Source organism: Physella acuta, unplaced genomic scaffold (assembly GCF_028476545.2).
Source record: "Physella acuta isolate Inbredline_101_S28 unplaced genomic scaffold, ASM2847654v3 ptg000966l, whole genome shotgun sequence".
Classification (NCBI taxonomy): domain Eukaryota; kingdom Metazoa; phylum Mollusca; class Gastropoda; family Physidae; genus Physella; species Physella acuta.
The window spans coordinates 211,767-237,069 of NW_026732483.1; the positions used below are offsets into that span (position 1 = coordinate 211,767).

The window sequence follows — 25,303 nt, forward strand, 5'->3', positions numbered from 1 at the left end:
TCGGTGTTCTTAAAAGACAAAAACGTCTGAGGTGTGACGTCTTTTTGATTGTGTGGTCTTGTTTTTTTTGACGATAAGTGACAGACACAGACGTGATGGTTTTTTTTTATGGATGACCCCTATACCCTTATTTATGCAAGGGATGACGGGTAGTCTAGTAGGGCCTGAATATATACCGGTGTGACCTACTTAGGTCTGGTAATGTTTATTTTTACATTTTTCTTTAATACCATATATGGTCTGTGGTGCAATGACCGGTTTTTTCCGCTGTCTTACTAAGAGAGTCTTAGACTCAGAAATTTTCCATCAAGATATGATTGATTGATTCAGACCAGATGACCACCCCACCCAATGGCCTTATGATTTGAAGGTGACCTTCCATGTGACCTAAGTCTATAAATAGACTGCGCACAGGCGTCTCTAGGCAGTTCATTGATCAGACGTCGTTGAGAGACATAAGCCCTGTGTGTTGCCGTTTAGTACTAAGTTGTTTAAGTAGCATACTCTTATATTCTTATATTACTTGTGGTTAAGTAATTCTTTATGCTTATAGCAGCGTTGTGTAAACTGTGGTGATTTTTCTGAAGTGTTAAAAGCTGTGATAGTGTATCATATTATTTTTCCCACGAATTGTAAGTTGGGTTTTGTTCATTCTGTAAATCTATTTTATTCCTGTATAAATCTAGTGTTCTGCCACGACTTTGTACACTCATTACAAGTTATATGCAGATTAAATGTATTGTTGGCATAAGTAGTTTCTCTAGTGTTTCCGCTAGACATCAATTACGAGTCCTAGCGAACTAGTGTGTTAACTTTCTTTTATTTAGGCTTGTCGCCATCTGTGCATAATCAGTTAAACGAATCCGGGAGCGTTCGCCATCTATCTGGCTGATAGTTTGGTGTCCGTTACACCGGAACTGTCGTATTTGCTTTTAGGCCTACATTGTTTATGCATATTTGCTTTTGTTGTAAACAATACATAGTTTGATTCATTGAATGTGATGTCCACATAGTCCTCCCCAGCTCCACCCATACACCGTCCCGCGCGTATCAACAAGTGTCTAAAGTTTTATTTTCATAAGTTGATGATTTCTTACATTCTTACGATAAATCTTAGACGCCAAGGAAATTACAAGCTAATTAATTAGCCTAATGGTTTGTGGCCTATTTTGATTTTTTTTTTAAATTAAAAGCTAAGAGTTTACAATAGTGGGTAGAACGCACGACATCTGACCTAAAATTCCTGACCTCTAACCCGATGCTCAGACCAGAGAACACCCAACACAGAAGGGTACATAGATCAATCTTATATTTTTTTAAAACTACTAAAGGAGGTTAGGCATAAATATAAAACAGATCAGAATGCCTCATTTGCTGAGAACAACTAATGATGTGAACTCTACCTAATATTCATTATGCTCAACAGGTCAGAATGTGCAACTAAAAATTAATCTAAGGAGTTTTAATCTAAATAACTAGATCTAGATATCGTTTGCATACAAAAATGAATATCCGAAACATCACTTCTAATAACAAAAATATACAGCATCTTTCATACCTTTCTTAGCGCGTAAGCAAAGACGGTCAGTCAGTTTTTTATTGATTGCTAAGGCTAGTCAACAATGTTGCTTGTCTGGATGCTTGAAAATGAGACCTAATTCAGAATGTATACCATACGCCTAACATTTTTATAATTTTAAAGTTTGATACCACCGCACAACATGATATGACGCTATCTAGTAAAATAGCTTTCAAGTGCTGTGCATTTTTCAAAAGACGTCAATCATAGATTCATGTGTCAGAATACGACCGCTGTTAGTGATTACAAGCTTTTATTTAACTCACTTCCTCTGTCGTCGCTCTGTCGTCAGTCTAGATCGAAACGCAGGAGTGAAAATTCGGAAACTTCTACTTGACCGATACGATTCACATTTGACACGTGGGTCAAGACATGAAGACAATGCAATCTGAAATTAAATTTGACTTAATTAATTTTTTATGAATTAATTAAAATTTGGACCGAATTAGTAGGCATGTCTAGCCAACCACATCACACGCGTCATCACGTTCAATAGCTGCGCCATCACGCTACTTTCAATAGCTGCGCCATCACGTTCAGTAGGCGCGCAATGGTTTTTAGTCATGTAACTCTATTGTAAATAAAACATGTAAAGTACTGAAAAAAAAAATCATAAAAAACGTTTTAATAACAAGCTTTTATGTAATAATGCACTAAGAAGTAGAAAATAAATTATAGACTACTATTTAAATAACTAGAAAGAAAAGCGTGGGTGTCTTCCTAAACATTAGTGTAGGTATCCAATAGATACTAAAGTGACCCACGCTTTTCTTTATAGTTATTTAAATAGTAGTCTATAATTTATTTTCTACTTTTTAGTGCATTGTTACATAAAAGCTTGTTATTAAAACGTTTTTTATGAATTTTTTTTACTCTAAAATTAACCCATTTTATTGTCATAAGCGAACGCTGTCCGGGCTACTTATTTTGCGAGCGTCGGCTTTATTTAAACAATGTATAGGTAGGTCCAGGTAGGAGATGATGATAGCTGATATTTATAGTAAAGTTTCTGCTCGAGTTTTGATATTTTGAACACAAATTGAAATAAGTTTGTAATTCAAATATTAAACATTGGCTTTTATAGTAAAAAAAAAGTCCCTACAATTTCACTTTAAAGGTAAATTTACTATGATCGAAAAAGGAAATTAGGGGGCCCCTAAAAATCGGGCCCCTATGTGCAGCCCCCCCCCCCCCCTTAATCCGCCACTGGGAGCCGGGTGTTTTCCCGAAAGACACTTTCTCGAATGCGACAAATGCCCCAATAGAAACATTGCCCAAATGCGACAAACGCCCGAATGGACACCTGCGTTAGAAGATTGTTTTTCTGAGGTGTAATTATATTATAAGTACGGGGCATAAAATGTGAGCTATCAGCTACTCCTTGATAAATAATATATAAATAATATTTCATTCTTACTTTATCACGTTATTTGTAAAATATGGCAATTCAATCAATGTATAAGCACATAAAGCAGTATATAAAGCAATGAGGGCTTATAGAACCATTTTGGAAGTTGATTTAGAGTTTATATGTTTATTGACCTCGTGTGTTTGTAAATATGTCCAGCTGACTTTATTTTCCCCAACATATGTCAAGTACCCATCAGAACTTGGTGGACTAAAGCACGTACTGCAATCACCCGTCTGAAACTTTATTTAAACATTAAAAAAATGTGACGCCTCTAGTTAATACATCTTACATGTAAATGATTGAAAAATAAGAAAATCCTTAAAATTCTACAAATAGTTAAGCCAATCATGTCTACAAGATTAAAATAACTGCCAGTATTACATAAGACTACCTCTTAAATATCATCTACACTCTTTTAAAGTATATGCTCAACTTTCCTCTTACAAAATACTAGACATACACTTTTTATCTTATCTACACTCTTTAATCAGGTCTACCTCTTACCCTATTAAATAACACGAGCAATAAACAAGACTTTACAATCGTGCGTCAGCTTGTTCTGATATAAAATATTTGTTTTTAGCTCAAGTTTACAGTAATGTGTATATACCCTCAGTTTTTTTAGCCTAGGTCGGAGCGTAAAATGGTAGTTTTTAAAACAAATTAATAATATTTTAAGATTTTTGATATTTTTAAAATACAAAAACATACAGAAACCATTTCGAAATATTCTAATAAATGTTAATTTAACAAAATTTAACAGAAATCGATATAATTATATTGAACAGGTTCGGCCATTTAGCTTTCATAACATTACTAGTTCTTCAGTCTCATCTACAACTAAAAACGTTAGGTCCAGAGCATGATATCAGTTCATTAACAGCTAAGCCATACTTTAATCAGCACTCAAATGTGTAAGAGATTTAGCTAAATCTAGATAGTTAAAACTTACCAATTTAGGTTGTTTTGTATAACGCACTGCAGGGCGTTACCGACGACTATAATACATTAATCATACTGTTTAATTTAACTACATTCATACAACTTATTCCTGCCACCAAACTCTCCAATACGCCGACAATTGTTCCACACTGCCAGCAATGTAGCATATCATATTTATAAATACCACACGGGGGTCGGCTTGGTCGAGTCGGTAAAGCTCATGGTTGCTAAACCGAAAAGTCTCGAGTTCGAACCCTCGGGCAGATGAGGCTCGTTAGCTGGGGACAGCCACTCTTCTAGGAGAGATAACTCCAAAATTAAACAACTGCTGCCTTGTAGTTTGTTCTTGGTTGGACAAAGGCTATGGAAGCAAATCCAAAAAGAAAAGCAGGCTGAAATCGGAGTCAATGGCCTCAATGGCGCAAAACCAGTTGACACGTAACACTTAATTGTGCTGGAGGCGTGGTCGAGTCGGCAAAAAGCTCATGGTTGATAAATTCGAACAAAGTCTCGAGTTCAAACCCACTGGCAGATAAATCTCGATCACCTTCAACACCAATAATTAAGAACGAAGAAGAAGAAGAAGAAATACCACACAATTATTCATAAAATGGAATGCCTAATATAGTACCTAAAGTAACCTACAGGTTTTGATAAAACCAGCAAGACCATTTTCTCAAATGACCAAATTCATGTGATAGAAAACTCAATTTTGCGGTATTTTCAAGTCTGCGGGACTGGTTAGAGGTGGGGGGGGGGGGAGAAAGAGGGGTTAGAAGGGTTTTTGGAGGGGGTTTAGGATTCGTGAAGAAATATTTTTTTATAAAAAATAAAGCGGGAGTGTAAGCCCCTAAATTTTCTCGATTACTATAATTTTTTTCTAAAAATAAAACAGAATTGCGTTAAAATAAATTGTGCACCATAATATCTTTAAGCTACAATATGTTTATGGAATCTTATATTTTCTTTTCTAGAGTAGCACTGGCAGCTGAGTGCCAACCTATAAATGATATCACTAAATGAGCATATCGACTAAAAGCCGCTGCATTATTAAAACTCTGTTTATGTTATTTTAATTTTAGTTGAAAAATAATTTGTTTAGTTGAAAAATAAACTAATGACAATGCTTTTTTTGTTTTGTATGTTTATTATTCTCAGTTCGTCATTGTTTTGCTCCGTGATGTATTAAGCGATTGCTAAATTCACAGCCGGGAACGGGGAAAATAGTGATGTATGATTGAGGCCATATGTTTCACGATAAGCAGAGAGGATTAAGTCAAGTCAATTGTTATACTGGACGGGATTTCCAGGAACACAATTAAGTACTACGTGTCAACATGCTATGCGCTGTATAGTCCGCCATGTCCATGTTCAGCCATCTTTAAAAAAAAATGCTTTCAAAACATTGATTATCACCGTAGAAAAAAAAAACACAACAAGAATGCCGTTTTTTTTTTTATTTTAAGGCTTTCTCTCCCAGGTGGTTGTAGTTCCTGTCTATCAGACCATATCTTCCAAGTCGTTTCACCTCGCGTCTAATCTATTTAGAAACCTTCAGTTTACTCACCCGATCACGACGACTCCTATACATAATCAATATCGTATTTCTGTACAGGATGAGCCGAGCCGTTTTAATAACATGACTATTTTCTTCTAATTAAATGTCAATGCAGCTGCAAAAAGTTAGATTTAAGAAGTGTAATCAGATGACTAATAGATTTAGCGATTCCCTATATATGTGATAAGATTAGCTCTAATGAGTAATGGCTTTAGCGTTATTTAGATACGCATATAACATCATGATTAAATACACAAAAACTTACTTCACAAACTCCACTTACAATAACGTTCCCACTTGCTACTATCAACCTCTGTTACTTCAATTGTTTTTGTTTGTTACAAAGTCCCTTACCTAACGCTCTTAGCAATAGTATACAATCTGTACGGCATGATACGGCATGATTATAATATAGTCGAATCTTCCAATTATATAATACCTAATTTAGTTCATAATTTAACCTACTTCCTTTTGATCAAGATAAAAACACGATTTTTTAATGACTCTGTCTTTGCATTGTTAGGCTATATTTTAAGTCTCATAAGCAAAATATAACTCGCATGCTCGTTGCTAATAACTGGTTCGAAAAATTCACTGCATTGTGGGAAGGGAAAATAAACTGTTAGCCATATAATCCACAGACATTTAATTCTTTGAAATGTTTTATCCAATTCTTTTGTAAAAACATTAGTCTAAAATATTCATTCACCTCAACTCTGGCTTATTTTAATATTCTCATAAATTGTTTACATTTGTTATTACTTTTGATTAATTATTTAGAACATATATTGTATTTTTTAGATGTAGTACATCCGGTTTGCCGGTTAGGAATTACATCGATTCGATCAAAAATATCACGTAAATGTTATGTTTATTTTCAACCTCGACTTCAAGCAACCTCATTTCAAGCTTAACATTAATCTTAACTTTAACCTTAACTCAACCGTTACGGGAAACTGAACATTAACCAGATCGGTTTTTAAACCAGCACTAAATCGTGAAACTACAAACCTCGTGTAGCCTATCTAGTAACTACACCGTATCGTATCACTTCAATTATTTTTAGATTGCCACTACACCCCTCGCCTAGACTTCGTCCTTCATTTAATCTAAACCCTTAATACCTACACTCAGTGTAGAAATATCAACTACACTCAATGTTTGTATATCATTAGACCTGGGAGATGCAAACGTGCAACAGCTTGCTGTTTTGTAAAATTACCAATTCAATTTTAGCTCATGCGATTTAGTGCACAGTGATTTTACAAAAACTGTCGGACAAAGTTTATTTGTACCCAACACATCGATTCGAATAAATTTTTTTTGGAAATTAGGTAATTACGTTTTGTTAAAATGTGTTTATTAGACATTGTTTATGCATATGTGCCTAGATAAATGATATTAATAAGAAAATTAATATTTTTATTTGACTACAATTTAAAAAAAATATATTTAGTGTTTTTTCTTTAATTTGTTGTATTGTTGTAAATGCAGTATATAGAATGATACAAAACAAAAAACCTAAGTTGAAACTATGTGTGTAAGAATAAGATACATAGATATTGCTTTTGTTTTCTCCAGCTGTTTACAATGAAAATAACAGTTGTTCTAGTCTTGATGTGTCTCACAAAGCTCTTTGTAGTATCGGAAAGGCGAGTGAACAAAAATGTATTTAACACATAATCCTGAAAAAAAATCACATTTAAATTTAAAAGAGATACATTTTTTTTAAACCAATAAATATTTACATTTTAAAAGTTGTATTTTTTAAATGTGTAGGTGATTTAACAACCTTTAGAAGTAACCTAGACAAAACATAATCTGTTTTATTGTTTTACCATTAAAAAATAATGTACCACTTTACGCAACGTCGGTCGCGAATTTTAAAACCCTTAGTATATACTAAATACATTTCAAATCTCACTTAAGTTGTTTTTTTCCAACAACTAGCTGTTGTGGTGGCACTAATCATGAATGCTTGCAACCAGGGTATTGCTGCATTGACCATTACTGCTTGGTGTCAAGGTACAAGTCATTACATTTAATTGATTACTTTTTGAATACGATCTTTAAGAAATAATGTCTGTTAAACCTTATCTGAATATACTATATAAGAATATAAAATTATTAAGCTAGATAATGGTGTAAACGACTTGGCTGAAAGTCAGTTATGTATTAGCTATATACTTCAGGAAAATGTGTAATTGGCTTTTAGTCTAACGAGAGTAGCAATAGGTTTATATTGCAATTAGCTAAGTAATAGGTTTATAGTATATTCGACTATTTCCGATTTACAAAAAATGTGAGGTTAAAGATAAAAAACATAATGGTAAAATAGTTGTAGGATGTAAATTATATGATAAATCAATAAGACGTTTAGGTAGAGGTACTTAACAACAAGGAGGACGGATTGGTCTAGCGGTAGAGAGTTGGACTGCTAACTCGTAAGTCTCGAGTTCAAATCCGGGTTCAAGTTTAGTAGACCGTCCCAGCTCTGATGGGTACCTAACTCACGTTAGGGAAAGTAAAGGCGGCTGGCCTCATTTCTGACCACACTATCTCTTCATATGCCGAGGTCACAGAAACAGGTGAAATCTACTTTACTTGCCCCATAGACCGTCAGGTTTGAAAGGGTCACTTTTACTTAATCACAAAATACGTTTTTGATTTTTAAGTTGCCATTATAATAAATCCAGTATTTTAATATAATCAAAAATCTATTTTTTTATTTGTAATTTGCAGTAAAAAAGATGCTTCGCCTACTTGCCAAAAACGATTTCCATGGTTACATGTAGGATATTTTAAATCTTCGATTAAAAAAACCCCTAACCTAACACACTACATCCCACACCAACACCATACCCTGTATTCAATCCCTAACTTCTCCCTTGTGCAACACATCTCCCCACACATATTTACCACACAACAGAACGTCTACGTGTACATTAGTTTCATTAGTTTAAAAAATTGATACCACACTTTACATTTGAAGTCAGCCTGAACCTTAAACTCAACCCAAACATAAATACATATAAACTTAACACAGTCTGAACAAAAAAATCAACCTAAACATAAATCCCTATAAACACATCACTGCAGTAGCTTTTACTTGGACCTCTATGCGGAACTTACCGCCATTAAAATTGTCCACCTATAGCTTCACTTATCTGCACTAGAACATTCCTCTTCGACCGTTAGCTTCACTCTCCTGACTTACGTTTTTAACTTGGAGCGTTAACTTCACTCTCCTGTTTTCCCTTGGACCGTTAACTTCACTCTCCTGACTGTTTTACCTTGGACCGTTAACTTCACTCTCCTGTTTTCCCTTGGACCATTAACTTCACTATCCTGACTGTTTTCCCTTGGACCGTTAACTTCACTCTCCTGACTGTTTTACCTTAGACCGTTAACTTCGCTAACCTGACTGTGGTCAAACCCCCTATGGTCAAAGCCCCTATGGTCAAAGCCCCGCTGTGGTAATTTAAATTTAAAACACATCATTGTATTTTAAATTTTACTATAATTACTTTTGAATATTGATATACATGTAACAAAAAATGTACAAATTAAAGCGTCAAAAATAAATGAATATATATTAAAAAAAGGTATATCAGGTTTAAAAATCCATAACTATCCGTGTTGTTTGATAAATAGCACAAGTAAATGATAGTTTCTACTTTGATCAGCTCATAAAAATGAAAACTGTAGTTCTTATTCTTCTGGTATGTCTTGCATGTCTAGTAGTTGTATCAGAAACGTAAATTATCTTATATTTTCTTCTTTTCTTTGGTTTTCTTTTTCATTATTAAATTTACGTAAAATAAAAATAAAATATTTTAAAATAAATGGCATAATAGGCTTCTTTGATCATCGAGAAGCGATTTTTTTGTAATAATTTGTTAACAATGTGAAAAAAACTGTTACAAAACTAAAACGATTCACAGCTCAACGGGAAAATAAAAATAACTTCATTGCATCTTTTTAATTTTTAAAATAGCAATTAGCTTTCAAAATTAAAGGACAACATGTCAGTACATTAAAGAAGTCAAATTTTTAAGCTACTGATTAAGTTGGTGATTCATACCCTAAGCACAGTTTGTGTAAATAAATTACTGTGAATAGATCAGTCAAGTCCAAGACGATATGAAATAGCAGCTGAATAAAAAAAGAAACTCAATAGTTCATCTTTGACGCGTCGTTCATCTGTCCATTAGACTCCCTTAAAACTGTTCAGTAAACATGATTTTAGTACAGACAGTTAGACTAGTAATGCCTGTATATAAAAAACGCAGAATGAAATATGTTTTGGTCAATCCTAAAACACTTTTTAAAAATTAATTCTAGATCACAATTAACTTTTCTTATATCTCGCTCCCACTCTCTCTTTCTCTTTTCCTCTCTCTCTCTCTCTCTCTCTCTCTAATTTCCATCATCGAGGCTTAAGTGCAGAGAGCTAGAATAGTAAATCCAGACGTGTCCGTATCTGAATAACATAGAATGAAATAAATTTAACTTAATCGTAAAATGTGTTTCTTAAGTAAAATAGACATGGTTTTTCACCTATTAATCCATCTCTTTTAGCGTGAATAAGAGAGGCAACAAAAAAGTATGCAAGAATTTACCTGGTGAAAGGTATGATACAGAAAAGTATTAATTTAACAATTCGTTTTCTTGAATTATGTTCTTTTTTTTATAATACTTTGATTGATGTACATCTTCCTTGTTTTTTTATGCATAAACATGTAACTGCCTGAAATCAAGTGTAGATAGTCAATACTTAAAAGATCGGCCCGCACTATTATTTTTAATTATATACGAACTAGTTAATTATTACATATATTTTTAAAAATCATGTATTCATCCAAAATCAAACAACTACTGCCTCGTAGTTTTTTCATGGTTGGACATGGGCTATGGGAGCGAATCCAAAATTTAAAAGCAGGCTAAAATCGGAGTCAATGCCTTCAATGGCGCATAACCAGTTGACACGTAAACTTAATTGTGTTGGAGGTGATTCCTTCCAACACTAAAATCAAGAACGAAGAAGAAGAAGATACTAAATGAAAGGATTTGCATGTTAGTCTCATTGTTTTCATCATGTTAATTATGTCTCGATTTTCATATCAGGTAAATGAATGATAAGAAGACATCCAGTTCAAAATAAAAAAATTTAATAGACAATATTTTGTATTTCTAAGTTATTTGATTGTCTTGTTCGCGGTTGTGCTAAATGCGGCAAACACGGTCCTAAATTGAACACAAAATTACTGGCAGAAAATTTTTACTTTCCTCCGATCTCTGCAGTGGAATACATTAAGTATATGAAATGGCATCTAATTCACTAGATATATTAAGCCGTTCAATTTTCTAGCAATTTACTTTTTAGAATTTAAAATGAATATTTGGCCAACAAAATAAAATTACTTGCTTTGCCCAGCTGACATCCTTGTCTTTGTGATAAGGATCGTACTCATTACAATCAAGACTTTTGTTCAATTAAAATATCATTTATAGGAAGTATGCATACCAAGTATTCTCTAAGAAGATCTCAACCATGACAACTAAGCTTGTTTGCTCATACAGTGTAAAAGCTGGTAGATAGAATGTCTGCCATAACGATTAAAGTATCAAAACTAATAAAAGTTGCTAAAATTATGAATAAGTCTTAAATACATACGAGCAAAACTAATGCATGCTATTACCAGTTTGCACGTTCAACACACAAGCTGAATGTGTCAACAAGCATATAAATAGAATGAACAAAGAAGTAATTTAAAAATCCTAACTAGCTGTAAGATACAATATATTTAATTATGAACCCTACTTTTTCTAGCTCTCCCTCTCTATCTACACCTCTCTATCTTACTCTCTGTATCTCTCTCATTTTCTCCTTTCCTATATCTTTTTTTCATAGATATTAAAAACTGCTCCTCATCTATCATATCATTTATAGTTTTCGATGATGCAAACAAAACATTTTAGTAATATAAAATCGTTGACATATAAAACGTATCGTCACAGAAACAAGTGATCTCCACCTCACTTGCCCCGTAGACCGTCAGATTTGAAAGGGAACTTTACTTATTAATTTCCAATAGCACAACAAAATTTGTTCTATTGTAAATATTCCCTGACAATATTACTTCTCCTTACCTTGGTATCACATATATGCTTGGTTACCTAAACCCTATCAATTTCTCGTCATTTATATAACGTAACAAAACCTCGTAGTTAAAAGCGAGTGGTACTGATAGCTGTAAACTCTGTATCACTTACACTTCTGACCTAGGAGTACCACCTACACTCCTGCCCTAGGAGTACCACCTACACTCCTGACCTAGGAGTACCACCTACACTCCTGACCTAGGAGTACCACCTACACTCCTGACCTAGGAGTACCACCTACACTCCTGACCTAGGAGTACCACCTACACTCCTGACCTAGGAGTACCACCTACACTCCTAACCTAGGAGTACCACCTACACTCCTGACCTAGGAGTACCACCTACACTCCTGACCTAGGAGTACCACCTACACTCCTGACCTATGAGTACCACCTACACGCCATGACTTTAAAGTACAATATTCACTTCTTGACATTAAAGACATTAAAGTACAACTCACTAACTTTGAAATAGCATCTACACTCACTGACCTTGAAATATTGCATATACTCCCTAACCTTGAAGTACATCCTACTTTACCTGACCTTGAAGTAACACTTACATTTAATAACATTAACTACTGCGTACGCTGATATTGAAGTACCACCTACACTCGCTGACCTAGAATTACCACCTACATTTGCAGATATAAAATGCTATCAGTTATACTTCACATATGTGAAAATGTATCGATCTTTAAGCTTTTTGGTTTTTAACTATATATAATGATCGATAGCCAATTTAAAATGTCTAATTTATAAAACTTACACATAAATGATGCATATACATAACATGTGATCAATAGCACTCCATCAGATTTCTGTAAAAAATAGTAAACGGGTAAAATTTCTGTATTGTTGTTTTGTGATCTGTATTATCGAACTTATTAGGCTATTTATATCAGACATGTATATCCTATGTTTTCTATTGATAGTAAATTAAATATATATATATAGCTCTAAAAACTAAGTGGGGATTTTGTGTGTGTTCCTCACAGCTATTATATCAGGTACTTGCAGGTGAGTTGCAGAAAAAAACGTTTTTAATCGTCCTTATAAACTATAAACTGTAACTCGTTAGGAAACAATTATTTCTCTAACGTTTTTTTATGGTCCATCCGCATATGTTTTTCACTAAAATAATGGCTGAAAATTGTCGATATTTATGACACCGGCGAAAATCTTTACAACGGATTATAAACGACACATTTTTGTGTGTGTTAATGTAAAGGTTTTACAAGCGATGTAAATACGAGATGGATCGCTGATAAGAATTCACGTAATACTTGACCCAAACCACACAGACGTTTTATTCACGGTTGAATGAATGTTTATAATTATGGTACATCGGATCCTCACTGGGGAGGGGGTGGGCAATACGTGCGGACGTGTTGGAGTGTGGTTAGACTCAAGTACTATACACAGGTTTGGGTGGTACGCTATTATAAAGAGTCACAGACATGTTCAAGTTAAAATTTAAGTGGTGATATTCAATGTGTTGAAAAATGTGGTGTATTTGAGAGTTAATATATAGTAGTCATTAACGCATTTCCTTTTCATACATTATTTCTGCTTATATAAAAACCTACCTGAAACTTAAAACTAAATTCAATATATATTTTATTAGTCAAATGCTTTTTCCACATAAAAGAAGACGTCATTAATTGTCTCATGTAAGCGGAACCGTACGGTTTCATTTTCCATCCTTCGTTTTAAGTTTACTCAACTATGCATTGTTAAAAGACTGAAGCATCTCACATGCATTCAGCATTATACCACCCACAACATACCGTGTGTAGGCCTTACATTAAGTTAGCACGAATAAGAATTCATATTTATGTATCATAACCCACTAATTTTGATTCTACGCAATTGTTTTTAATTAAAAATTGAATTCAAGCTATCTCAATTAAAAAAGTGTAGTTGTAAAGATTTGATTCAGAAATCTGAATATTTTATCAGATTTTAAAATATCTTTTGCGAACAATGTTATAGAGTGTTATTTATCGGCGGCTATTTACTATTTTTGTTTAAAGTTGATAGCTATTAACAAAATTAATTAAATGAATTAATTAAAAACCATGCAACATGTTTTCACTATGTGGTATGTATCCTTAAAATATAATAATACACTATTTAAATAACTATAAAGAAAAGCTTGAGCCACTAAATTAATTATTTTATATATTTTCCTATATTTTGGAAGAGACCCTCGCTTTCTTTATAGTTATTTAAATATTAGTATATTATTAGATTCTATACATTTAAAGAAATACCTTTTCTTCTCTTTTTAGTGCATGTTGACATAAAACGCTTTTTAAAAGTCCTTTTTATTTTTTAATTTTTTAATACAATAGATTTTCTTAACTAAAAACAATGGCGCAACTAATGAACATGATATTGCGCGTATACTAGTGTGGAATAGTAGTAGCAGGAAACCCTACTAATTTCAAAAAATTAATTAGTGATATCAATTAAGTAAAAGTTGATGTCAGATAGCATTATCTTCAAGTCTTGACTTATGTGCTGACTTAGAAACCAATTGGTCAGTTAAAAATGCTCGAAATTCCCCTTGCCCTTTTTGATCTATGAAGACATAACGATATGTTGAGGAAGAAAGTTATAAAAAACTTGCAAAAAATGCATATAAAACGTTGTAATAATTGTTTTTTGTATTAATGCAATAAAAAGTTTAAAAAATGATTTTCTTTAAATATATAATATTACACTATATCAGGGGTCTCCAAACTTTTCAGTAGGAGGGCCGTATTAACTATCAAATTTCAGTTCGGGGGCCAGTTTCTTCCAGGCATGTCTTTGATTTTTCTGGGCAAATTTCCCCAGCCATCACCAACAAACGTTTTTTCCTAGGACAAAAATATCTCCGCGGGCCGGATGAGAGGACCTCGCGGGCCGCATCCGGCCCGCGGGCCGTAGTTTGGAGACCCCTGCACTATATAATTATAAAAAAGAGCGTGGGTCACTATATTATCTATTTAATACCTTTTTTTAATATTTAGTTATTTAAATGGTGTTAAGCATTTTAAAAAACTGTTTATCAGTTTGACTCTTAAAGTTAGTATATTTTTTTTAACAAAATGATATATTGGTGAATGGCTGATAATGTGTTGGATAACTTTTTAGCATCACACGCTATTGCAGTTTCTGAGCCTAGCATTATGTAACGCTCTTTAATTTATCGTAAAATATATAGTAAATATAAATTCATATACACGTTATCATTTACATTTGAACATGACTATAATTGGCTAAACACAACCTAGATGATAACGACAATTAGTTTACATTATATTTTGAAAAAGCAAACAAATGTTAATGAATAAATACAAATTAATTACTATTTATTTATTATTAGCTTTAAGCACAATACATTTGTGAGTGTGAAAATTCTTTGGTTTTTGCAGCTGCTTAAAATGAAGATCTTTGTTCTGCTACTTGTTGTGAGTCTCTCAAATTTTATTGACGTAACTAACAGGTATGTAAAATAAACCCTTCAAAGAAAAATGCTAAAATTAAAATAATTCGTTAAAAATGACTTTACAGAATAGATTAGTAAAATAAATAACTTCTTGAACTAAAATAGAAAAAAAAATTAGAATGTTTATATTTTTGAAATTTTTTAAATTGTTAGAAAAAAAATTTGTACTCGCCAAGATAACTTACGTTTTTCGACATAGCATGAACAAAATAAATGTGGCTGATCTTTTAAAACACAGTTACTCCAGTTACCCATTTTTTCTTATGGTATAACTAAATTATTTCATGCTAAATGTGTTAAACAGCTGCTGTAAAACATCAAATTTTGCTTGCTTTGGAAATTGGGAATGTTGTGAAGGCTTTCACTGCGTACATCATGGGTAGGCTAATAATTTGTTTATTGTTGTTGTTATTGTTTTTATTAAAAACAGAGTGTTTTTTTTTAATAAACGATTATCCCTCATTACAGATCATGATATCTCATATTAAATTTCAGAGAGCCACCAATAAAAACGTTTGTCTTGTTTTGAATAACGTCTCATTAAATAAATAAAAACTTTCGAGTGTGCAAAAGTATAAAAGACAACAAAATAAGTACTATTTATTACATTTGATAGTAAAAAAAATAATTCCATTCATCGGATTGAATATATTTTCAAATAAGCGTCTCATTATTAAGCTCAATATAAATCATTATGCTGATGTCCTTTACTGAAACCCTAAAAACAGAAATGAAAATTGAATAGTTATTGTGAATGTAGTGCAGTCTATTATAAGGCAGCCTGCATAAACCTCTGGGGCATAGATAGTTGGTTATTATCTGGAGGGGATGGGGGGGGGGCATACATAAATTTCAGAGAGCCACACATAAAAATGTTTACCTTGATTTGATTAACGTCTAATTAAATACATTAAAGCTTGTAAGTGTGCAAAAGTTAAAAAAAACAACAACATGTGTACCGTTTGTCACATTCGATAGTAAAAGTATAATTCAATAATCGTATTGATTATATTTTCAAATAAGCATTTTATTAAGCTCAATATAATCCATTATGATGATTTTATTTATTGACACCCTAATCACAGAAATGTAAATTAAATAGTTGTTGTAAATCTAGTGCAGTCTAGTAGAAGGTATCCTGTATAAACCTCTGGGGCATAAATAGGCGGTTAATATCTGGAGGGGGGGGGCATATGTCGAGGGGATTTATGTCCAGATGGTAATTGTCCTAAAACCAAAATAAACATGGACCTCAGAATGCACATTTTCTTTGGCGGAGACCGGTTCCTTAGGAAATTCTGTCATCTTTTAAGTATATTATATTAAATGTGTACCGTGAATTCTGACCTAATTCAATTTAAAAAATTCATTCCAACTAATCGAATATATGCCACTTAAGAAACATCAACTGTGTTGTTTCCAGCGGGATGCTATTAGTGCACACACGAGTGTTGTGAGAAATATAAATAATTTTAAACACATTATTCGTAAAAATAGAAGCTCGTAGTGTTAGATGAGAGCCATAGTTGTAATACAATAAAAGATTGCACGTTTGAAATAGCCGTAGTCACCACAAAATTAAGAATATTATTTGACGAATTTAGCGTTAAATCAGGCATGAACGTTTTGTGTCAAAATAGATTCATATTTTTAGTGCAGCTGTCATATGTGGAGAACCTTTAGTGTGAGGATTGGAAACTAATCAATAGAATGTAAAATAAAAACTAAAATCCAATAGGCTAAAGATACAACGAAGTTTTGGTAAAACTCGAAATTGACCAAGGGTGAAAAAACAAAGAAAACACGGGTATATAGAGGAGTTAACCCTTTGAGCCCGCCAGGCCGGTAAACCGGCTTCAACATTAGGCATATATGTCCGAAAAGCCGGTTTTCCGGCCCGATGATCTATCGTCATATTCCTAGCGGCCGGTGTACCGTTAATTAAATATAATTAGCGGAAGACTGACTAAAACTACGCATATGTCTTTTGGGTGCGGGATTATGATTTTAAAAATTGATTTTTAGGAAAAGTGAAAGTGTTTACATTTCGTAGCAATGCCGCGGAAACGAAAAGCTGAGCTACAGCCGTCGACTTCATCACATAAAGTTGGCGCAAAAGATGAAGCAAAAGACCGAAATATCAACAAAAGAAGTAGAATGACTGCATCTCAGGCAATACAACTACTTCTTGATTCTGATGAAGAAGATAATATTCCTGGTCTATATTGTGATGATAGTGAAGTTGAATTTGAGACTGAACACAGTGACATTGAAATTGACAGTGACAATGAAACTGTTCAAGTACGTTCTGATGCACGTGGTGTCAATTACAAAGACTTGCCGAAACGAAAAAAAAAATTTACTGGTGCAAAAAATGCGAATTTTTCTTTGCATCTGGTCCGGCAGTGATGAATGTTTTGAAAGTTATCACACAAAAGTGGACTTTTGGTGTTGAACTAGTATGGCCAGGTATCAATAAAAACAAAACAACTACTAAATGTAAATTGGTTTCTTCTATGTTCTATCAAAACAATAATTATGTGTTCGTTTTATATACATTGTTCTGTTCAAACATTGTTATAAAAATTCGCAGTTTTAGAATTTTGCTGCATTGTTGTTTGATCCTGAGTCTGGATACCAAATAAGGCTTGATTATCTCAAACGGTTCAATTGTTATAGGCAAAGTTAGAAGCAGATAAGTGAAAATCGGTTTGGGCCTGGGAGCTCAGGAAATAGGAGAAATTAGGTCAGGGAGGCCAGGGCTCAAAGGGTTAAATTAGCAACTGGTGTACGATAACACAAAATTACGCACGTTATTTAATGGGTTTAACTTACAATATGTATAAGTAATCGTAAATGTTAATAGCTTTAAGTTACAATATGTTTACGCAATCTTATATATGATTGGCTTTAAGTTAAAATATGTTTAAGTAATCGTACATGTTAATAGCTTTAAGTTACCATATGTTCATGTAATCTTATATTTTTTTTCTAGAATAGCACTGGCAGCTGAGTGCCACCCTTTAAATGAGAACACCGGCTAAATGACGCTTCAATATTTAAGTAAAGTTATTTTGAGTTCAGCTTCAAAATAAATTAATGCCAATGCTTTTTTGTGTTTGTATGTTTATTATTCTCTGTTCTTCATTGTTTTGCTCCGGGATGTATTAAGCGATTGCTAAATTTACAGCCGGGAACGGGGAAAATGGAGATGTATGATTGAGGCCATATGTTTCACGATAAACAGAGAGGATTGAGTAAAGTCAATTGTTATACTGGACGGAATTTCTTGGAACACAAGTATTACGTGTAAACATGTTATGTGCTATGTTGACTGTCATGTCCATATTCAGCCATTTTAAAAAAAAATGCTTTCAAAACATTGATTGTCCACCGTAGAAAAAAACACAACAAGAATGCCGTTTTGTGACTTTAAACTTTCTCTCCAATCTGGTTGTTGTTCCTAGGTATCATACAATATCTTCCAAATTGTATTTCCCATTTAGCAACCTTCAGTTTACTCACCCCTAATCACTGCGACTCCTAAATATAATCAATTTCGTATTTTTGTACAGGGTAAGCCAAGCCGCTTTAATAACGTGATTATTTTTATCACACGATTATTAGATTTAGCGGTTCCCCATATATGTGATTAGATTAGCTCTACTGAGTAATGGCTTTAGCGTTATCAAGATACGCATATAACATCTTGAGTTGAATACACAAAAAATTACTTCACAAACTCCACTTATCATAACGTTCCCACGTGCGACTATCAACATCTGCTACCTCAGTTTTTTTTGTTCCACAGTCACTTACCTAACGCTCTTAGCAATAGTGTACATTTGGTACGGCATAATTATAATATATTTAAATATTATTATTATATAATACCTAATATTGCACCTAATTTAAACTTAACGTTAACAACTCATATATAACTCAAATGCTCTTGCTAATAACTGATTAAAAGTATAGACGGCGTGGCGGGGAGGGAAATAAACCATTAGCCAAAAAATCAACCTACTTCCTTTTGATCAAGATAAAAACACGATTTTTTAATGACTCTGCCTTTGCAATGTTAGGCGATATTTTAAGTCTTATAAGCAAAATATAAATCGTATGCTCGTTGCTAATAACTGGTTCAAAAAATTGACTGCATTGTTGGGAGGGAAAATGAACCGTTAACCATATAATCCACAGACATATAATTCTTTGAAATGTTTTATCCAATGCTTTTGAAAAACATTGGCCTAGAATACGTCATCTCAACTCTGGCTTCTTTTAATACTCTCATAATTCTTGTAAAATAGTTTACATTTGTTATTGCTATTGATTAATTTTTTCGAACTTTTGTTTTATTTTTTAGATGTAGTACATCCGGTTTGCCGGTTAGGAATTACATCGATTCGATAAAAAAATATCACGTGAATGTTATGTTTATCCTCATCCTCGACCTCAAGCAACCTCATTTCAAGCTTAACATTAATCTTAACTCTAACCATAACTAACCGTTACGGGAAACTGAACATTAACCAGATCGGTTTTTAAACCAGCACTGAATCGTGAAACTACAAACCTCGTGTAGCTTGTCTACTAACTACACCGTATCGTATCACTTCAATTATTTTTAGATCGCCACTACACCCCTTGCCTAGACTTCGTCCTTCATTTAATATAAATCCTTAATACCTACATTCAGTGTAAAAATATCAACTACACTCAATGTTTGTATACCTTTAGACCTGCGTGGTCATGACGGCGGAAGGGATGCAAATCCCCCGCTTAGGATCCAGGAGCGACCTGAGTGGCCTAAGTGGTCCAGTGGTTAGGATTTCGACGCGCCACTGTGTATGACCCTCTAAACGAACCCGGTACGTTCGCCAGCTCTGCGACTGTTAGAGTGGTGATCGTAATAAGCTTTACAGGTTTGCTCATACAGGGTGAATTCTGGTAGATTGAATGTCTGCCGTAGCCATGAAGGTATCGAATCAGATAAAAGTTGCAGAAATTATGTTTAAATCTGTAATACATATGAGCAAAACTAATCAATGCTATTAACAGTAAGGACGTTAGGCGAACAAAAAAAGTTCCATTTGTCAACGTGCAATGAAATAGAGAATACATATAGAACGGATAAAAATTAAAAACTAGATATACGGCACATTTAATGATGAGCCCTAGTTCTTCTGGCCTCTATCTTTCTATCTCTACCTCACTCGCCATTTATTTAATTTTTTTTCTTTCTCTTTTCGCTAATTCTGTTTCCTTGTTCATTAAATATCTATAACGCTTCTTACAATGCTTTTATATAATGCAAAAGTGTGAAGTAACACCATCTGACCCCCCCCCCCCCACGTCCCCATCACACACCGTCACAAAATTATTGATCCTCCCCCATCCTCCTACGAGTGTGACGTCATTTATAGTCGACCTCTTAGTCTCACATACATGCTACAGCCTTCTTAGAAATACAACCTATCTACACGAGAAAAATGGCCCGTTGAGGAAGGATACAACGGGCGCTAGGTTGATAGTCCTGTCTGTTTTATCTAAACTAAAACCAATTCCCCCCCCCCCCCCCCCCACACACACACCCCAAAACATGTCTACCGTCCCATTCAGCGAAATATAATTATTTACTTTTTTCAGTGTCCGCCCCCTCCCAGAAACATCTACCCCCGCCCCCGAAAATTTCAAGTACCCCCACCCCTCTCCGGGGAGGAAAAAGTCTGAAAGAAACACTGGTCGCATTTGTAGATCATACAAACTAAAGGAAGAACCTGGGCGGGGCTTCGCCCCTACCGGAAGAGATGCATGAAAAAAACTGCACGCTAAACACTTTTTAGAATAGAAAAAGTTCCCCCCTCCGGGGAGGAAAAAGTCTGAAAGAAACACTGGTCTCGCGCTTAGCCATTACCCGAAGAATTGCATGAAAGAAATTCTGCACGTAAACTACTTTTTAGATTAGACACATGAATTATGCTGTAATTTTATTATAGAGTATCAATGACGACATTTCTTTTGAGTTGGGGGGGGGGGTAGGCTTAGACGTTCTTACGCGTTCTTATTTTCTACTATATGCTCCAATGTGACGTCATATTTCGTTTCCGTCTTACTCTGAAAGTTTTTACTTTGCTTGTGTTTTCTCTAGAGCGTTCTTGTCAGATACATAGACACATACATACACAGACAGCGAAACTATTATTATTAATAGCACGTGTCATAATATATGTGGTGACACAACGGGATTATTTATAGTTGAAGCTTATTTAAATTAAGTATTTTCTTTAAAAAGTATGATGCATGATTGACAATCTATAGATATATATATATATATATATATATATATATATATATATATATATATATATATATATATATATATATATATATATATATATATGTATGTAAACAATATATGTATGTATACAACTCTCACATTCGGTCTCTGTTAGTACAACCTACATTCTGTAAATGTATCAACTACTTATACACTACTTATCATCAAGTATCACCGAATTGTCGAACCATCGCATCATATTAGCACCCATTATCATAATAGTTTGTATTCTAGTGTTGTGATGTCATGTTTCAGACAACTGGTATGCAATAATTTAACGTAGGCAATTTCTATTGGTTGTTGTAAACTCGCGTATTGAAAAATCAAGTTAACCACATCGAATGTTAAAACTTGAGTAAAGTTTAGTTAGTGATAAGTTTCAGTAGGCTGGGTAGGTGATATACAACGACAGTGAGTGTGGGGGGGGGGGGTTCTAACTATCATGTGAGTATATGACCTTATTACATGACACCATTATAAGCAGAGCCGCTTAATTTAATCTTAACATGCGATGTCCGAGCAGCAGATTTAAGCTGGTCATGGTCATGGTCATGGCCACCAAGAGTGTAGACAAAGTGAAATGTAAAAGCACGCAAATGGCTCTAAATAATTTCTATTTTTTGAAGTTTGGTTCCATAATTTATTTATGGATTAATCATTTGAGATTCGAGCTAGAAAAAATCACCCCTTAATTAGTGTGACACACTTTCAGATTAACACTTTGAGATTAAGTGACTCACGGGTTTTCTCTTGTGCTCACGCCAAACTCTCGTCATGCTTCATGTCCACATCTATTGAACGCAAACACAAGAGACATGCTGAAGGAATATTCTTTCCAATCAAACACTATTCTTAGGACGTGCTAATGCTGCCCACGCAGTGCATCGCAGACGCTCTGCTTGTAGATTATTAAATAATTATCATTAAAAAAGTTTAATAAAACCCACGTTTTCTGAATGAACTAAAAAGTAGAAAATAAATGCTATACATCACAAAAATGCAAGCGATCACTCTACTATAAGCGATGAAAAACGTTGGGCGCCGAAGTAATTGTTTTTTATCGGTCATTGTTAATATAAGATGTAAAAGTTATATTACTATTGATTAGATAATACTATTGATTTATATTAGGGAGCTTGTAGAGAGTCAACAGTATTAGAAACTGTAAGAAAATCACGGCACCCCACGTTTTTCATCGCTTATAGTAGAGTGATCGCTTGCATTATTGTGATGTATAGCATTTATTTTCTACTTTTTAGTTCAATCAGAAAACGTGAGATTTTTAAAACTTTTTTAATGATAATTATTTTCTACTTTTTAGTCTTTGTCTGTTTGTTTGCATTCAAATCTTGCTATCGATTTGATCTTCTCGCATTCACTTTTTTTTGGGTAAACGAAGACAACTTGTAAAAAATACGTGCCTTTTCCAATCGACGTTTCTTCTGTGTTAGATTTGCATAGGTTTGTACACAAACACCGCGTGACCACTACTCAGTAAGCCTGAAGAGGGAAAGTACCGATCCTTGTTTTTATCAAATTACAATTTTTTTTGTACAGGGGGGTAATATTACAGGGGGGTAATTGTCCTAAATCCAAACTAAACGTGGACCTCAGAACGCACATTTTCTTTGGCGGAGACTGGTTCCTAAAGAAACACTGTCATCTTTCAAGTATATTACATTAAATTTGCAACTAGAAGTCTGACCTACTTCAATTTAAAAAATTCCTTTACAACAAAGCGAATATATTCAACTGCGTTGTTTCCAGCGGGATGCTATTAGCGCACACACGAGTGTTGTGAGAAATATACATCATTTTAAACACATTATTCGTATATAGACGCTCGTTGTGTTAGATGAGAGCCATAGTTGTAATACAATAAAAGATTGCACGGTTAAATTAGACGTAATCACCACAAAATTAAGAATATTATTTGATGAATTTAGCGTTAAATCAGGCATGAACGATTTTTGTCAATATAGATTCATATTTTTAGTGCAGCTGTGATATATGGATAACCTTTAGTGTGAGTATTGGAAACTAATCAATAGAATGTAAAATAAAAACTAAAATCCAATAGGCTAAAGATACAATGAAGTTATGGTAAAACACGAAATCGATCATGGGTGAAAAAACAAAGAAAACACGAGTACATAGAGGCGTTAAGCTAGCAACAGGTGAACGACAACACGAAATTACGCACGTTATTTAATGGCTTTAACTTACAATATGAATAAGTAATCGAATATGTTAATAGCTTTAAATTATAATGTGTTTGTGTAATCGTATATGTTAATAGCTTTAAGTTACAGTATGATTACGCAATCTTATATATGATTGTCTTTAAGTTAAAATATGTTTAAGTAATCGTGTATGTTAATAGCTTTAAGTTACAATATGTTCATGTAATCTTATTTTTTTTTCTGATGAAGCACTGGATGCTAAGTGCCACCCTTTAAAGGAGCACAAGCACATCGGCTAATAGACGTTGCAATATATATGCCCCTGTTAAGTTTCTTTGAGTTTAGTTTCAAAATAAACTAATGCCAATGCTTTTTTGTGTTTGTATGTTTATTATTCTCTGTTCTTCATTGTTTTGCTCCCGGTTGTATTAAGCGATTGCTAAATTCACAGCCGGGAAAATGGAGATGTATGATTGAGGCCATATGTTTCACGATAAGCAGAGAGGATTAAGTCAAGTCAATTGTTATACTGGATGGAATTTCTAGGAACACAATAAAGTATTACGTGTAAACATGTTATGCGCTGTCATGTCCATATTCAGCAATCTTTAAAAAATTGCGTTCAAAATATTTATTGTCCTCCGTAGAAAAAAACACAAAAAGAACAAAAAGAATGCAGTTTTGTGACTTTGAAGCTTTCTCTCTCAGCTGGTTTTTGTTCCTGGCTATCTTACCATATCTTCCAAATTGTCTTTTCCATTAAGCAAACGTCAGTTTACTCAGCTAATCACGGCGACTCCTAAAAAGGTCAATATACTATTTTCGAACAGGGTGGGCCGAGCCGCTTTAATAACGTGATTATTTTTTTTTTTCTAATTGAAGGTCAATGCAGCTGCAAAAAGTTAGATTTAAGAAGTGTAATCAGATGACTAATAGATTTAGCGATTCCCTATATATGTGATAGGATTAGCTCTAATGAGTAATGGCTTTAGCGTTATTTAGATACGCATATAACATCATGAGTTAAATACACAAAAACTTACTTCACAAACTCCACTTACCATAACGTTCCCACTTGCTACTATCAACCTCTGTTACTTCAATTGTTTTTGTTTGTTACAAAGTCCCTTACCTAACGCTCTTAGCAATAGTATACAATCTGTACGGCATGATACGGCATGCTTAAAATATAGTCGAATCTTCCATTTATAGAATACCTAATTTAGTTCATAATTTAACCTACTTCGTTTTGATCAAGATAAAAACACGATTTTTAATGACTCTGTCTTTGCATTGTTAGGCGATATTTTAAGGCTTATAAGCAAAATATAACTCGCATGCTCGTTGCTAATAGCTGGTTCAAAAAGTTGTGGGGAGGGAAAATAAACCGTTAGCCATATAATCCACAGACATTTAATTCTTTGAAATGTTTTATCCAATTCTTTTGTAAAAACATTAGTCTAAAATACTCATTCACCTCAACTCTGGCTTATTTTTATATTCTCATAAATTGTTTACATTTGTTATTACTTTTGATTAATTATTTAGAACATATATTGTATTTTTTAGATGTAGTACATCCGGTTTGCCGGTTAGGAATTACATCGATTCGATAAAAAAATAT

General features: G+C 33.7%; 2 long non-coding RNA genes across 2 annotated transcripts; both read left to right on the forward strand.

The window, feature by feature from the left end:
• The first annotated feature begins 7,434 nt into the window (after window positions 1–7,434).
• On the forward strand, window positions 7,435–10,671 carry LOC131953954 (uncharacterized). The gene is made up of 4 exons (XR_009388720.1): window positions 7,435–7,515; window positions 8,233–8,281; window positions 10,072–10,122; window positions 10,618–10,671. It is a non-coding gene; the product is annotated as an uncharacterized LOC131953954 (long non-coding RNA).
• Window positions 10,672–12,481: 1,810 nt separating this feature from the next.
• Window positions 12,482–18,262, forward strand: LOC131953949 (uncharacterized). Its single transcript, XR_009388716.1, has 4 exons — window positions 12,482–12,674; window positions 15,080–15,150; window positions 15,458–15,532; window positions 18,149–18,262. It is a non-coding gene; the product is annotated as an uncharacterized LOC131953949 (long non-coding RNA).
• The last annotated feature ends 7,041 nt before the right edge of the window (window positions 18,263–25,303 follow it).